Below are 14,985 nucleotides of genomic sequence, written 5' to 3'. Positions count from 1 at the left end.
ATTACTTTAAACCTATAAATTCACCAACATTATTTGTTGACCTGTTTTTGCGTGTTGTTATTCTCAGGTATTAATTGTTTCCGCTGTAAATTGTTGCCGTTACGTAGAAGTCAAGCCAAGCACTGGGGCCAGAGTTAACATTCCGTCAAAGGGATTTTGACGGGGTGTTACAACACTTGATCCCATTTCCAAGGTTTTTAAGTCTCATTTTTGAAAACGAGCTAGGTGATGCCTATAGGCAGATTGCTGATCTTTCATTTGACCTGCCTGTAAAGCAAGGGGGATGCCAAAAGCTAAACCTACTGCTCCATATGCTGCCTTAACGCCAGTAATGCTTGAGTATCTAGCTGCTCAAGGTGGAGTTATCCAAATGACTACCTCTGGTAGTGCACCAGCTGCCTCAACTAGAACAACCACCGTCTCAGATACTGGTAAAGTAGTAGTTGTATTAGAATCTAGTGCTCTCTGATAATAAAGAACAGCCCTAGTCTTATATACTGACTACCCACTTCTAGTATTGGAATATGTTGCTTATCTATTTCTTAGCAACAAGCAAATCCAAATGAGCGAAAGCTGGCTCTAAGCATGCCACATGGGAGGTTGCCCCAGTCTCAACTACTGCTTCTGAAAAGAATGCTGCTTTAGAACCTGGTGTGTCTCTAGACCAAATAGCAAAAATTTCTAACTTAATTAAAAATATTTTAACTGTTGACCTGAAAAATGAAAGTGGAGTTCAAGGTATAACCTTAGCTCCCAAGCTGACTGGTTTTAAAACTAGTGTTAAGAAGAGTAGCAACCCATACTCTTCTAATCAGGCACTTCCACATTTTTCAAAACTATACTTTAAGAAATATCATTTGCTGACAGTACAACCAGCAGATAACATAACTGACCCCCAAAGCAAACTTGAGCTGGCTCCTCATCGTGTTGAATCAGCTCAGGCTACTGCACAACCCAAATGTTACTTGGATCATGATAAGAGTCTCACTCCTACATCATTACCAGCCAGAACTCTTACACAATCTGGGTCAACATGTGTTGCCAATGAGTCAGCAGAGTCACAACTGCACTTACAGAAACCTTACTCTGTCTCAATCAAAGGGCTGACTAAATCACCAGTCTGCCCCCAGAGACCAACACCAGATGCAATTGTTGAGTCAAATTTATTTGGTTCTACGGTTGTTAACATAAAATGTTCTTTTGTTTCAGTTCTTAGCAGGGTAGATGAACAGACAGAGGGGGAGCAAGAAATGCATGCTATTATTTATACTGATGAGCTCTCTGCTTCTGCTACTGTTGTTGGTGCTCCTGTTTTTCCTACTGGTGGTGCTGATACTAGTACTGTTACTTTTACTGCTGCTGGTGATACTGAGGATCACATTGATGCTGGTTCATCTGTTCCTACTGGTCATGAGGAGATTGTTTCTGATGATACTGCTACTGCTATTCCACCTCCAATTCCCAATATTGCTATCTCAACTACTGATACTGAAGTAGTTGATGAGATGATAAAGGAACCTCCTCCTGCCCTTGACGAGGTTCTAGTTTCTGAACCTACAGGGGGTAATGCTGATCAACCCACTGCTGGTAGTGACCAGACCGACATTGTGCTTACTGATGAGCTTCTTGTGGCAAATGCTGCCTATTCTACACATGTTACTGGTTCTGTTGGTATTCCAGATAATGATGCTACTCAATTGAGACCATTTATTACTGTGGATTCTACTGGTAATCTACATGTTTTTGAGCCAATTCCGGATACATTCTTTAAAGGTGTTGCAGATACTGCTTCTTCACCTTCTGCACAGTCATTTGTTGCTGCTACTGGTTCTACGGAACCAACTATGGATGCTGGTACCTCTACTGCTACTACCACTGACACTACTCAGGCTTCTGTTTCTGGTGAAAAGCCCAAGTATGTGTGCGAGGTACCAGATCCAGATGAAGTTGTGCCCAACTTCATTTATAGGGGATCCTCTATCACCCCCAAAATTTCCTTGCTGGTGGATCAGCTGACTATTGATCCTCAAAGTGCGTTAGTTTTAGCCAGCAAGTTAACCAAAGAGGAGCTGACTGAACTACTATCTCAACTTGATCAACCAGCTCGTGAAGAGGTATATGAGAGGCTGGCCACTCTAGAGCAAGTTAATGAGTAGCCATACTACCATTACTTTGGTATGGCTCCTGCTGCTTCTCCATGGCCTGGTACATGGAGGCCTCTCAAGTTCATCCGAGATCTAAATACTGGTAAGTACATAATGTAGAATATTCCTTATTCGCCAGTACCTTCTGATTCATTAGCTTCTTCCTCATCTTCTTCTTCATCTGATGGTGATGCTGATAAAGGTGATGGTAAGAAAGAGCCAGTCATTCATGATAATGTGACTGGCTCCAAGGACAAACCAGTGGATAACAGTGATGATGATGATGATGATAAAGATGATACTGCAAAGGATACTATTGGTTCTAAACCTTCGGGTAAAGGTAAAAATGATGGTGATCATGGTGATGAGTCAGATTCTGACCTTCCATCTCCACCACCCTACGGAGGTACTCCTGTTATAGCTGCTAGTGATCACCCCATAACCAGTGGATCTATTCCATCTGAGGTGGCTGAGGTGTCTACTTTGGCTGTTTATCGTACAGTTGCCAGAATCACATCAGATATTCAAAAAACCATCCACGACTCTCTTACTGACTGCATGGATGAAGCTATTCATAGAGATGGGTGCATTACAACATCTACTATTGAAGCCTAGCTCAAACAAGTATGTGCCTTTGCAGATCTAGCAGTGGATGCCATTGTCCAACACCATGAAGATGAGGAGAACCTTAAAAAGCGAATCATCTCTCATAATGAATATGCTGATCATATTACCCATCTTCAAGCTGACCTTGATGCTACTAATCGAAGGATTCTTTTTCTAAATGAGGAGAATAGGGTATTGGAAGAGAGGTTGGAGTCATAGGAACAACAGATGGCTACAATGATTCCTGCCTCTGCTTATGTTCAAATGGTGGAGGTAATGCAACGTATGGCTGCTCTTCAAGCTGATATAAGAGCCAACATAAATCAAATAACCATGGTTGTTGCTAGGAATGAAGTTCGATCTTCAAACCTATGCCTCAGACAATATGGCATGGATCCTGTTGCACATCTCTCTCCTGCTGATGCTGACTGGAACAACTTTGCCTTTTCTGTTCAAGAGTCAGATAGTGATCTCGATGCACATGTTTCCCCAGCTGCTATTTCTGCCCCTGCTGATGACAAAAAGGGGGAGAATAAAGCTAAGAAGCATAAAAAGAGAAAACAATCCGAGGAGGAGCATGAGCATGAGAAAGCCCCAAAACAGCAAAGGAGGGATGATGATGGTGGTGATGGTGCTGATCAAGGTACTGGCCCTAAGCCCAGCAACGCTCATACTGAAGCAGGTGTTAAGGCTGCTGGTAGATCTCAACCCAGTATGCCTGCCACATCTATGGATGATATTGGTCCTGGCAGTAAGCCCAGTAATGTGTCTGAACTGGCTGTAACTTATTCTTTTGCCGTCTCTCAAACTATTGAAAGAAAGATGAGAAGAAAAATGGAGAGGCATCAGAAGAGGCAGCAGGATCTTAATGATGCTTTCAATGCGAGATTTGAGGACTATGCTGCTCAGAAAATACATAGAATTGAGCATAGAATAACCCTCACTCCTGATAAGCGTGAAATTCATGATGAACTACTAAGCATAGATGAATATAAAAAGGTTGCCTTGAAAAGAAATGCTAAGTTCATGGTGAAATATGATAGGAAGAAAGCAAAGTTGTATGCTGAGCGAGCAAATAGAATTAAAAAGATGACACCTGAAGAGATGCAAGATTACTTGAATTCGACTGAGTCAGGAGGAGTTAGAGCTGATGTATTCATGAAATGGCTGGATGCTATGTTGGAAACCAGCCAATCCTCTCGATCTGCATCCTCTGCTCAGTCAGCTGCACAACAACAGCCAGCAGATATCATCAACCTTGATGATGATGAACCAGTAGAGACTGAGATGTCTAATGCTGAGGGGGAGTATTTAGCTATCACTCCCTACCTGCCTCTACAATAACCACCAGCTGAACCCATTCCAATCGATAAACAAAGGGTAAAATCTGCCTCTAGGGACAACCAGTCCCTAAGGAAAGAGCCCTTATTTGAGGCAGCTGGTGAAGGTACTTTGGCAGTTGTACCAGCTGATACTAATCAGTCAGCTGGTACTGAAGACACAATAAGGAGTGCTGTGATAGAAGACCCAGCTAGAAGTGTACGACTGGGTGTAACAAGTGTTGAAGACCCAACTAAGGTGGTTGAACTGGGTCCTAATAATGATGCTGATTCTGTTGATGCTGCTGATTTCACAGTCTGGGGCAGAGGAGTTCAACTTTTATTCAATCACTTATACCTGTCCGGACTCTTGGTTACTTTGACAGGACACTGGATGAATGTATTGACTTTGAACCAGTTGGTCCTTCTGGCACAGCAGAATCACAGTTTATGTATCGTCCATTTTCCCCCAAGAAGAATGATAAGCATACCACTTGGGAAGATGATTCAACTGCACAAGGTAAGCCTGATTTAAGAAAGATGAATCCAGATGAAAGAGAGGCTTACAGGCTGGCGATCACTGTTCCTGAACTGCTTGAACAAAGAGCAGCAGCTATACCAGAAAGGATACGCCAAATCAGATTACTGTATCATCCACTTGATCAGCAATTCTACATTAATGCATTGGAATTCAGCATCGAGGTTGGTGTGTATCTACACAACAGTGGTCAAGGCTACATAATGATGAAGAGAAAGCTCTCTTTTATGAGGCTCTGCAGCTGGATATGGACTTAAAGCAATACTGTGATGCCATGACTACTGATGAAGGCAGACAGTTGAGTGCTACAGCAAAATCCCTGAACATCACGGTTAATGATTATCTTACAAGTGTTCAGCTTGAACAGCAAAAAAGGGATGATGTTGAATATACTGAGAGGCTGAAGCTTAAGGAAGAAGAAGACAAATTGGCTGCTGACAGATAAAAAGAAGCTAAATCTCTCAAGTTAGCAAAAGCCATAGTCAAAGCTCAGGATAAGGCATTTCATGAACTGGAGTCTGCTGAGGAGGTACCTACTGTAGCTCCTATACAAACTGAACGAACAATAGAACTATCTGATCATTACTATAGGGGCAATTATGGTGATGTGATGACCAGAAGATCCAATCCTGGTAAGATCATCAAGGTGCATAAAGGCACAAAAAGGGCCTTCAGTGTCAGCAGGGAAACTAACATTTATGAGAGGGTAGACTACACTGAACTAAGGTCTTTTGAGTTCAGTAAATGGATGGAGATACTACAGTACTTCATTGATAAAAGTAAAAGTGCTCTAAAAGAAACACTGGAACATGATCTTCAAGAACTTTTCAACAAAGCAGTTAAGTATGGGAATCCACCAGAAGTGAATGTAGAAGAAGTTCTTTCACAGAAGTCTAAAAGAAAGTAATTCACTGGTGATGGCCCACACAGAAGAGATCCCATCATTCTACCCCCTCAAATTCTATTGTATGACCCTGCTGAGATACATATCCTGTTTCCTGAAGCCTGGGCAGCCATCAAAGTAAAAGAAGAAGAGCTATCTGAAGATGAACAAGATAAAGACAAGGATAAGGATAGATAGCCTTCTAATGCTTAAATTGTATCTTTTGATTATTTCATTTTTCATTATAATATTTTGTAATTATTGTATATACTCTGTTGTAATGAAAATGAAATGAGTTTATCTTCAAAATCATATCAATTTATAAGATATAGATAACTCAGCAAAAGATCCTAAAACAAACCTAAAAGGGACAAATTTACTGCCTATTTTTCTTTAGGTTCCTTAGTGCTGGCTTTAGTGTTTTCTCTTTATGTCATAGGTTTTGTCATCATCAAATAGGGGGAGATTGTTGAGTCCCCAAAATAATTAAGGACTTAATTATGACAAAACAGAATTTATTTGCACTAAAATGTAATGTGCAGCCAGCACAAGTTTGTTTATGTATAGACAGCAGATATCAATGTGTCGAGTGTTTGGTTTGCTGCCTAGTCTACCAGTACAAGGTAGACAATATTCTTCAATTAGCACAGGATGTGTACTCAGCAATTCAAGAATATCGAGTGACTCATCAATGAAGAACCAGCATAACTGGAATGCAGCTTACTACACAAGACAGCTATGTTCCATTACAAGCATAGTAGTTTTCTGAGTGGTCTACATCAATTGTACTATTCAACAGAAGTCAAAGACAAAATTGAACAGAAATGGACACTTGTCGGCGGCTGATAAGTGACCTTACAAGACCACGTGATAATGTAGAAGTTTAACGCATGTGCAGACATGCGTTATCCTTTGTCAACGCCTAGGAAACACGACATTCTATTTGTTTAATCAAATAGTGGTGCCAAACTGAATTGTGATGTTCCTGAAAATAGCTACCAAATAGAAAAGATGAGAGCACGCTCTCTGATGCAGATGTCCCTACAAGTACAGACATCCTATGTACCAGTGGACAATAGAACCATTACACGGTTAATAGGACTACTATAAATTGGTGTATCCACTATTGTAACAACTAGTGGTGTGGGTTTTATTTATTTAGAGTCCAAACGTGTAATAGCTTAAAATATCCTCAATAGGTATACTTAGGTAAATCTGTATCAACCAACTATTATTCCACCAAGGATAGTTGTAATTCTTTGTGATTCAATCAATAAAGAATAAACCGTTGAAAATTACATTTGACTCTACTTAATTTACTTGCTTGAATACTAAACTGTTTAAACTGCTTAAGTTAATCAAGAAGAATTGTATTCACCCCCCTCTACAATACTCCTATTGTTTATCAAGGGACCAACAATATATATATATATATATATATATATATATATATATATATATATATATATATATATATATATATATATATATATATATATATATATATATATATATTACAATACCCTTAAATAACTTTTAACTTATAATTAGGTGATGACACGTCAACTTTAATTTTTTGTTTTATATATATATATATATATATATATATATATATATATATATATATATATATATAATAACTACAGACTTAGATAAAATGGGGCAGAAGACGATTTCAAAGTTATGAGATCATAAAAACTTATCATTAACCCAAGTACTCTTTATTTATAGAGTTTTTGAAAATAAGTAAACTAGAAAAGTAAATCATCAACATTTTAGTTGATTCTAGAAAATCAGTTGTGATTTACTCCATCGAATCTATTAACGTATGGAATATTTCCAACAATCTCCCACTACTTGATGATAACAAAACAATTACTAAACTGATTACAATACAAGTTGTAAAATGTAAATTAATAGTCATTCTAATCTTTGGCTTCAAAGCTCCAAACATCTTGAATATACTCCCCCTCCACTTCATAACTTGTATCTTGAACGGAAAGTAATTGCGCGCAAGTTCAAACGGACTTCGGCTTAAATCAAAACTTCACCAAGTTTTTTGTTTAAACCTGACCAAAAGTTCACCACGATATAGTTAGATTGTTTAAACTTCAACAACACTTAAAGTACCCCAATAATAATCAACTATTTTGAACGTAAACATGAAAATTCGCATTTGAACATGTGCATAAAGAACTGTGTAACCATCGCTTAACCACTTGTGTATAAATGTTGAACAAATCAGTTGAGGCTTCTATTATCGGCTTCATAAATGCCCTATGGGTTTAACCAGGGGTTGAATTCACATGAGTAAGTGATCATTTAGGTCTAACTTCATTTGAGTATCTACACTTCTGAGTATGTGACATCTTAGTCTTTAATCGCTCGTATTAGCTCGAATCTATAAATTCTTGAAATATGAAAAACTAAAATTATGAAAGTTTGCAAGTCTGCCAGGATTTTTCCAGACTAAGCGTTAGTCTGAATTTATTCCAAATCAAGTCTTGGTTTGAGGTTTTTCGGGATTAAGTATTAATAAAAACTTCAGAATTCTATATCTCTAAATCTGCAAATCATATGAAGCTGAATCTTTTATACGAAGTACATCCATGTGTTTTGTAACCACTATCTAAAAGTCGTGAAGATTTAACTATTAACGAAGATATGATCATCATTTTACAGAATCTGCACATAATTAAACACAAGCAGATTGTCGTGATTTCAAATGTTCATTTATTTGTAAACGCATACAATCACGATTGATTTTTTTACACACAATCCATTTGTATGTGACCAATAAGATACCAAAAATCATAAATATATAGATGGTACCGAAGTTACAATAAATAATTTACTACAGCTGCTGATGTTAAAGCGGAGGGGTACGAAATAGTTATATTTTTATTGCGAAATACTATTAAATACGATACAATTTTACACAAGTTATTTATTTATTTATAGAGTGGATATACCTAAACCTTGCTACAACACTATAGGCAATGTACCTAATCGTACAGTAGTGTAGTTTTTATTAAGTCCGGTTCGTCCACAGGGAACTAGCCAAGTTTAACGCTATATTTTAAAACTATATTTGAATAAATATATATATATATATATATATATATATATATATATATATATATATATATATAAGTAATATTATTATTATTATAAAAAGGGAGTTTTACCGTTAAATGACCGGTTTGTCGATTTTAAAACTTTAGTCACAATTAAAACCTAATGTAAAATATTAAATATACAAATAACTTAATTTAAAGCGTAAAGTAAATAACGATAATAAAAGTGCAATAAATTAAAGTATGATAAATAAAATGACGATAAATTAAAAGTGCGATAAATAAAATGACGATAAATAAAAGTACGATAAGATATGAAATAAAGGAATTATGCTTATTTAAACTTCCGTAATCATGATGTTTGACGTGTTGATTTTAATTTATTATCATGGGTTAATTGTCCTTTGTCCTGGATTATTCGATATGTCCATCTAGTTTTTGTCCATAACAGTCCATTAGTCATAAATATAAAGTGCGAGTGTCCTCGTCAAATTATCCTTATACCCGAAGTCAAATATTCCAACTAATTGGGGACTTAAACTGTAATAAAGTTTTAATACATTGTTAATGATTACACCAGGTTATCGACTATGTGTAATCCAAGGTTTTAATACTTTATTATTAATTACACCAAGTGTCCTTGTATGTAATCCACCCCTGTTTTAGTGAGTCCATTGACTATTAATCCATTCCCGTGTCCGGTTAAATGAACGATTATTAGTATTTATAAATATCCCGCCCATCGTGTCCGATCGAGTGTATATGGTTATTTATAGATACGTCAAATTGTAAATCTCTATATTAAATTAACAAACTATCATTCAGTTAAACAAATATAAAGCCCATTAATAGTCCATAGTCCAATTTCCACAAGTGTCGTTCTTTTGTCCAAACCCCAATTATGGTCCAAAGCTCAATTACCCCGTCTTTAATATTTAGCCCAACATCATGATTACTTTGATTTAAATAAGCATAATAATAACTTAGCTACGAGACATTAATTTAAAAAGGTTGAACATAACTTACAATGATTAATAATAGCGTAGCATTACACGGACAGAATTTCGACTTACACACTTACAGCATTCGCTTACATAACCTTATTATTATTAATCTTAAATTAAAATTAAAATTATAAATATAAATATAAATATATATATTTATATATATATATATATATATATATATATATATATATATATATATATATATATTTGTGAGAGATAGATTGATAAAGGAGTACATAAATCGGCCGAATTCGTTGCTTTTTATAGAATGTGGGCAGCTACAGTGATCCATGCGATCGCATGTCTTTTGTGCTTCCTGACCATGTGATCGCATGGCCCCCTGGGACAGCTCACATTCGCTTGTTTTCTTGTTGCCGACGGTTTTATTAAATATATATAATATATATATAATTTTAAGAAAATTATTTATATATTATATTATATTTATGTGCATAGTTGACTTGTAATTTTCACTCCATTGCGTCGCTCATTGAAAGTTGGTTCATGTCCCGCTTCCGGATTTTCGAACGTCCTTGCATACTATTTAATATCTTGTACTTTGCGTTTCGCGGCTCGTACTCTTGTAACTTTTAGACGTTTCTCATCAATAATTTGAACCACTTTGATTGTACTTTGTACTTTTTAGCTTTTTGGTCGTTTGCGTCTTCAAATCATCGAATCTGTCTTTTGTCTTCACCCATTAATATTTAAACGAATATCACTTGTAAATAGAACAATTGCAACTAAAAGCTTGTCTTTCTTGAGGGATAATGCTATGAAATATATGTTCGTTTTTAGCATTATCAAATATTCCCACACTTGAGCATTGCTTGTCCTCAAGCAATAGAGAACTTGAATATAACTTTACTAGAATCACTTCTTTATTCTTCACACTTTGTACATCAGTGATTTTAATACGGAGGTATGAACAATGATAGTAACGTTGTGGTTTACAGTCCCACATGACTATGAAAATTTAGATCCTTTAAGGAAATTGGATCTTTATGAAAACATTTGATCTTTTTGAAAATTCAATCTAGCTTTTACCCTAGATAAGTTTTCCGGAATAACCCTTCACCGGTGTTTGCAAATTGTTTGTGGGTTTTGTGGGTTTCAGATTTTAAAATTTTAGCTTAAAACTTATGGTTTAGTGTCACCCACTTGCTAACCTTGTATTAGGAAAGCAACACGTCCCGTATACTTGCTCTGTATATTACCTTTCAGTAAACTACCATCCGGTTGTAAAGGAAAGCGTTGAACAAGCAACTGTTAAGGCAATGTCCCGTGACATGCTTTTGATTATGGTCTATATCGTGTCGGATGCAATTACTATCCTTTATAGGAGCAATAGTAAAGATTACCCTATAGTTTTTCGGTCTGGCACAAGGTCCTATCTTTGACCATGCTATGCAACCACCGTTCTTACGGTTGACACCCGATTTAGTTCAGGTGACCTAATGAATTCTAGGTGAATTTCTAGGATTTTACGTTCAATGGTAATAAACGCATTAAAAATGGGTTTTCAGAAAACAAATTGGTTTGTAATTTTGATCAAAATATTTTCTCGTTTAAGCTCGAGTTTAGATATCATCGAATTCCATGAGTTTGAATTCTCAATCTTTAAGGTCAATCTCAAGGATTGAGTAATATCAGTCTTAAAAGCTGATTTTTGATCTTTAAGGAGATTATCCTTTCTGGAGATCTGATTCATTAGTCTTATAAGATAATTTGCACGGTGCCCCCTCCCATTGTACGAGATAGATCCTCTCATGGTTAGGATAAGTCTGACCACTTGGCGACCCTGTTTGATGCTAAGGTCCGTGAATTTCCAGCTGATTTTCGAGAAAACTTTTCAAGGTTTTTCGTAGACTCTACAACTGGTCTGGACGACAACTTCCTGACCTAAATCAAGAAGCGCATGTATTTTTCTCTCGGAAGAGTTTACTTCCTTTTAAATTTCATTTATATTACAATAAACTGGGTAAAACTGATTAATATCGTCCAAAACAAAAGTATCTTCAATTATTTGTACAAAAATATGTGATATATGTTCTAAATAACTTGGTAAATTTTTCCCACACTTGGCTTTTATTTTCCTTTCTTTGCCTTTTTATTTTTCTCTATTCCATTTTAAATGAATTCTAACATTTTGGGTTGTTTCTCAATTTATGTCCTTTCCGACGTAACAATAATTTCGGTGTTAACACCTAGTTTTATCGTTCATAAATATGTATAAACATAATTTTGAGTTCATTTAGTTGAAAATTTTGAAAAATTTTACTAGAATTGGGTAGTCAGTATATAAGACTAGGGCTGTTCTTTTTTATCAGAGAGCAATAGATTCTAATACAACTACTGCGTTACTAGTATTTTTAATGGTAACCAAGTGTATAAGTCAAAAAATTTTAAAACCGAAAGAATTTAATCCCTTCCCACACTTAAGATCTTGCAATGCCCTCATTTGCAAGAAATTAGTAGCAATTTAAATTATTGAGGGTGAGTAGCGTAGAAAAATGATTAAATTTTACCAAAGTTTCCAAACATATTGGATTTTTTTATTTTTTTTATTTTTTTTTAATCTTTAACTTATAAAACAAATAATTAATTAATTTTAAAATTTTGTTTCGTTCTATAATGAGGACGTTTCGGTACGTTGACCTAGTCCGTCCCTCGACAAAATTTTAAAATTTGTCATTTTAAAGCGTTTGTTTTAAAAGCAAAGATTTTTGAGTTTTTTAAATGTTTTTGGTATACTTTAAATCAATAAGATTAAAAATAATGATAACAAAACTTCTCGTCCCGTCCTTGGGTAAAGCAATTTCGGTTCAACGACCTAGTCTTCAACTCACGACGAATATTAAATATCAAATTTTTAACTTAATGAAATAAAGTAAATTTTTGTTTTTAAATTCACACCAAACTTAAATTTAAAATGCATAATAAAATTTCATACAAATATCATTAATATTTAAATATATTAGTTTTACAAACTTATATTAAAAATATTAGTTTTTTATTTAAAATATTTAAAAACTTAAATATATTGGTTTTAAAAATTTACAATAATAATATAATATTAATTTAAAAACAAGGTAAAAATTAAAATTAAAAATCTTTTTGGCCTTTTATCCCACTTTAATCAATCAAATATTATCAAAAATATACGCCCCTCTTTTGGGTAAAGTAATTTCGGCTATATTACCTAGTTTAACTCCTGACGAATTTCTGAAATATTTTGGATTGATTGATTAAAAATATTTATACCTTAAGAATAAACGGTAAATTTTGCAGTGATGTAATAAATTTTTGTATGATATCAATAATTTCGGTTTCGTATACCTAATTTTATTGAATATCAATTTAATACTTTATAGCGAATGATTCAGCGTTTATTATCAAAAGGTTAAAAGCAATAAATAAAAAAAAATAAAAAACTGTACATACTTACCTATGAGAAAGAATTCTCAGAGACCTGCTTTAGCCGACTCATAGGAGAGTCGTATGATTTGGTTTTCCATAGCTACGTAAGCGTAACCTCGATTCTTCAATAACTTTTCTTCTAAACATATGAACGGTCCTTCTCTGCACAGAGTAACAAATTCGGTATTTTAATATGTTTGATTGTTCGAACATTTACCTTCGTGTGACCATTTTCCGCATTTATGACATCTTTCAAGGTGTCGTGCTCTTCTTTTTGTTACGAATTTTGATTTTCATTTACCAAAATGTATCTTATGATGATCTTTCCTGAGTTCTTTCTTTACTTCGTCCATTTTTCCTCTTATGAATGATACCAGTTCACTCGGGAAGATGTTATTATTACGTTTAGTAATCATAGCATGTAGTAGTAGACCATGGTTCAGATCAAAGCAATTCTTCATCTCGTAAAACCTAAAAGAAATAAAAATTCAGAATGGAGGGAGAAGACTAGTTCTTTAGGGTCTGCTAGGGAAAGACCATGCGGATTCCATTTTCGAAAACTACACGAAAACAGAAAATCTAACTCTAACAGAAATACATATTACCCTTAAAAGATTTGAACCTTCCCACACTTAGTTAGCTGTGGTGTCGAAATTGTGATTTACTTCATCTTCAACTTCCATTGGATTATCTATGTAATGTTTAACTCTGTGACCATTAACCTTAAATTCAATCCCATTTGAATTTATTAATTCTACTGTTCCGTATGGGAAAACTCTTTTGACTATGAATGGTCCAGACCATCTAGATTTCAATTTTCCAGGAAATAGCTTGAATCTTGAATTGAAAAGAAGAACTCTGTCTCCTTCCTTAAATTCTTTTGAACTTCTGATTCTTTTATCATGCCATTTCTTCGTTCTTTCTTTATAGATTAACGAATTTTCGTATGCTTCATGTCTCAATTCTTCTAATTCGTTTAATTGACTTAACCGCAGACGTCCAGCTTCATGCAAATCAAGATTACATGTCTTCAAAGCCCAAAATGTTTTGTGCTCAATTTCTACTGGAAGGTGTCATGCTTTTCCGTAAACGAGTTTAAAAGGTGTGGTTCCAATTAGAGTTTTGTAGGCTGTTCTAAAATCCCAGAGTGCATCCTCCAATTTCATGGACCATTCCTTCGGATTTGATCCTACGGTTTTCTCTAGAATACGTTTTAAAGCTCGGTTGGTATTTTCAACTTGTCCATTTGTTTGTGGATGATAAGCGGTTGAGATTTTATGAGTTACTCCATATCTTTTGTTTAACGCCATTAAAACGATAGGAAAAAAAAATTTAAAAAAGGGTGCCTGCCCAGGTCAAGGCATTTGCCGCGGCGCGGCTCCTTTTGTCGCGGCGCTACATATAAAGGGTTTTTATCTTATGTTTAGCTGCCTTTCTGTTACCAAAATGCGTTTAATGCCGCGGCGCGACACCAAATGTCGCGGCGCGACATAACCCACGAACTGGCACCAACCTGCAACTTATTAACAAAATCACATTTTACCCAATTCAATAGCTCAAAACACATTTTTAACATCACAAGACATATTTAAACATGACTAAACCAGTTTCAAGCATCATTCGACATTACTAAAATCTTTTGAATTAAGAACACGTGTTCACACAATTTAACACCATCATTTGGTCCCAAAGCATAACGAAAACATAATCGTTAAATACAAAAGGCTTGGCGTTGATAAGCGGTACCCAAAAGAGCTTGATTCAAAATAGAGACTTGCATTACTACTTACTCTAATGCCAATGCTCCACTTTCCTCAAACGGGTTCCTTACCTTCACGATGACCTTTCGTCCCTATAAAATATAAAACAACACGGGGGTAAGCTTTTACACTTAGTGAGTTATAGGCAAATATTTAAATACACAATGCCGGGCATAATCTTTTCATTACATTGCCTTTCAACCAAACGGTTGCTTACTTACTTTCGGATCC

The sequence above is a fragment of the Rutidosis leptorrhynchoides genome, chromosome 3 (assembly GCF_046630445.1).
Source record: "Rutidosis leptorrhynchoides isolate AG116_Rl617_1_P2 chromosome 3, CSIRO_AGI_Rlap_v1, whole genome shotgun sequence".
In the NCBI taxonomy this organism is placed as follows: domain Eukaryota; kingdom Viridiplantae; phylum Streptophyta; class Magnoliopsida; order Asterales; family Asteraceae; genus Rutidosis; species Rutidosis leptorrhynchoides.
The sequence above is the reverse complement of the archived record's forward strand: the minus strand, read 5'-3'. Positions refer to the sequence as shown.